Source organism: Pinus tabuliformis, chromosome Q (assembly GCF_031772625.1).
Source record: "Pinus tabuliformis cultivar Carrire ecotype Pingquan chromosome Q, CPIR1, whole genome shotgun sequence".
Lineage (NCBI taxonomy): Eukaryota > Viridiplantae > Streptophyta > Pinopsida > Pinales > Pinaceae > Pinus > Pinus tabuliformis.
This window is the reverse complement of record NC_142296.1, coordinates 684,740,158-684,743,759: the sequence shown is the minus strand read 5'-3', so window position 1 is coordinate 684,743,759 and position 3,602 is coordinate 684,740,158.

The window sequence follows — 3,602 nt, the reverse complement described above, 5'->3', positions numbered from 1 at the left end:
TAGAACCCTTACCTTACATTTGCCTCATTCGCTTACTTTGCCATGATTCTCATCTTCTTGTGCAACATCGTTTCATCTCTCCCTTGAACAAATCGAACCATCCTTGCCATTCCTTACCTCCATCCACTAGTTCCTGGGCCACTTCAGACCCCTATCCTACTTCCATATCCATTCATGCATCTACCCTCACTCACCCATCCTCCAAAATCCAATTTTTAAACATCCTGTAGAAAATCGCAGAACATCTTGTAGAAATTTCAGAACATCCTGTAGAAATTTCAGAACATCCTATAGAACCCCTGTAGACTTCCTGTAGAAGCTCATAAACGCGGTTTCTTGGCAGCCAAACTTTGTGAAACTCTCTGGAAGGGTGTTAGGGACCCCTTAGACCCTCTTTGAACCTTCCCAACCTTTCCCAAGCATTTATCCCCTTGATCTACCCCTGCACAGTAAAAAGCCAGTTAGAAGCACATGCATGATAATTCCAACAACTTGAACAAAAATACAAAAAGATGTTTTCTTCAGATAGAGGTAGTCTAAACACATGTATTTTACCTTCGTAGAAGTAATGTCATCTCTTTTAGTAGTTTGCATGCTCTCCTTTGCGTCAGTAGGACTAGCTGGTAGAATTAGGGTTTGCTAGGGTTTGCGTTTCTTTTTGGCTTTCAGTTTCTTTCCGCAAGTAGATTAGCTTCCTTTGAGTTAGCTTTCATCCATCAGTTAAAAAGATTCTTCTAAGAGCTCATAGAAGTTGGCTTAAGCCCCTAGCGGACTTGTGCCAGCTGACCAAGTGACAGCTGCGGCAAGAGCTAGTACTTGTGCATACAGCACCGTCGCTTCCAAGTTTGTTACGAACTACCGGGTTGATAAAATTAAAGAAGGGAGTTCCAGGAGTTGTAGCATTATTGCTACAATACTGGAGCCCACCATCTTTTTGGCGTCGTTGCCGGGGAAGCGTCAGAGTATTGGTGATTGCTGCTTTTCTTCCATTTTCCACTACAACCTTCTGCTAAGTAGTTTATTTCATTTCCATTATGCAATTTCATTTATGCAAAAGTAGATTAGATTTCCCGCTTTCATAGATTAGCATTTCAATTCCGCAATTTCATTTCTGCAAGCGTAGATTAGCATTTCAATTCCGCAAGCGTAGCCTAGCATTTCATTCCTGCAATTTCATTTGAGAAAAATAGATTAGTCCTTTCCTGCTTTCATTTCAATTCCGCATTATCATTTCAACAAGATAGTTAGTTGCATTTCAATCTATTCTAGTTTTGCAGGTACAAGAGAAAAAAAGAAAAAATCAACCAAAAAGATTTCATTTCATGCCTTGTAGGAGTAGAGATAAGTTAGAAAAATGATTGCACAACCCCCCCACTGCTTCACACAGCCAACATTCTCTCTTCTTTGATGGCTGTGATTAAAGAACCCTTAGGTGGACAGCAAGACATATTTGAAGAACCTCTAGGGGAGAAGAAGAAGAAACCATTCCTCTGGAGCAAATGGCTACAAGCAGAAATGTTGGGAGCAGCACCTTGTCCAAAGATGAATTTGAAAATCAGATCGAAGATTTCAAGAGTGATATGAGGCAATTTCTTGCCATGCAACTGGATACCTTGCAGATCCAAAAGAAGCAAGAAGAAGCCAAGAGGGCTTTGGCCATTTTTTGTCCTAGGTGCACTAGAAAGCATCCTAGGAACGAATGTCCATTGTACTCCATAGAAGTGTGTTTTGTATGTGAAGAATACCATCCTACAGATCAGTGCCCTTCCTTACCCAGAATCAAAGCTGCATATTAGAGAGCCAAAGGAGCCACTGAATCACTCTATTATATGAACCAAAGGAGGCCACATGAACCTAGATCTTATCAGCAGGAACTGCAAGGGACATCCGAGACCTATTATGACCCCTATCAAACCACTTTCATGCCTTCTTGGGGTCCCCCTGCTCATCCTTCTTGGTTCACACCTCCTCCTTGTTCCTTCATAGATCCATATTATGCCCAACTAGCTACTCATTCGTTTCACTCTTATGCTCAGCCACAGCCTCAATGGAATGCACCTCATCAGGGGTGAAGGCTCCAATACAACACTCCTCACACTTTTTTTCCTCCACCACCTGCTCAACCGCAACCATCACCTCCTCCTCCACCAAGGCAACCCCAAATGCCTACCCAACCACAACCCCATCCGCATCCATCTCAAATACACACCTCCACTCAACTACCCATACCACAATTTCCAAACCCGCACATTGGAATAGCTCAACCTAATTGCAAAGCTGAGGCACAACATGTCCGAACAACTCCTCTTGAGCTCAATGATCTTCACCATAGCTCACGAAGAGTATTGCAAAAAAGAGACTATATTACAAGCATTGAAGGACCACATCCAACAGAAGAAGATTCAAAAGAAAAGATCAAAGAACCATGGGCTTCACTTGATGAAGAGAAGGCATCAAAATCAGAGATCGAGAGAGTTCCCTCATGGTTACCGTCAAATCTTCTATGTATTCAAGAGAAAGATCAGAAAAAAGAGGAAGATGAGGAAGTCATAGTAGAAAGTGACATGAAACATGACCCAGATCAACAAAAGGACCAAGGATATCAAAGCTGTATTGAGATATGGTTTCAGAAGGTCACTAAGTTGTAGCGGTACTCTCTTCCTCAGCTATGTTTGATCCCTTCAAAGTTAGATCATTTGGTCTCTAAAATCCGGATAGCTATCCAAGCATGCATTTCAAGCCTCCACATCATTTTGTCTCTAATATCGATGTGCACATGGCTCCATTGGAAGTATTCTTACACTTGAAAATGATTTTGTTTTTCAAGTAGGGTAGGGTAGAAAAAAAAAAGAAAAAAAAAAAAAAAAAAAAAAAAAGAGAAAAAATGAAAATAAGAAGAGAATAAGAATTTAAGGTGAAAACCTCCTTGGAGGTGCCTTAGATTGGCTCATTGATTGAAAACCTTCATGAGGCGGTCAATGGGTTGGAAAAAAAGAGAAAAGAGAATAAGATCTCTGGGTGAAAACCTCCCTTGGAGGCGCCCAGGGCAGGCAATTAGGGTGAAAACCTCCATGAGGCGCCCTAGTTGTTTCTCAAAAAAAAAAGAGAAAAAGAAAAAGAAAAATAAATCTAATTGCAGAAATGACATTGCAGGTCAGGAGGATCACTGAAAACAAAGACAAAGGAGTTTTTGTGCCTTCTAGAGGAAGTTCTATATTTCTATAGGAAACATCCTGTAGAACCTTCAAGCGAGCCAGATTCGATTTTGGAAGGGGATCTAAAGCTTGGAATCCATTGGTTATGTCTGCAAGCATCCATGTTCCCATTCCTCACCCTTTTCTATCATCTTTTCCACCTCATTGTGCTTCTTCATTATGCTTCTACAGGAAGTTCCTGTAGAAATTGTAGGAAGCTAGAAATGGATTTCAAAAAGGTGGTTTGGCGAACATGGTAGCTTCCTCAAGGGTTCAGAAGTCCTCCTGCAGTTTTCAAACTCCTCCTCCATCATCTCCATGCCTGCATCACAACCCAAGCTCAGTTTTTCTTACCATGCAACAAAACTGCAGAATGCCTTGAAGCAAAAATACATAGAACAGAATTTG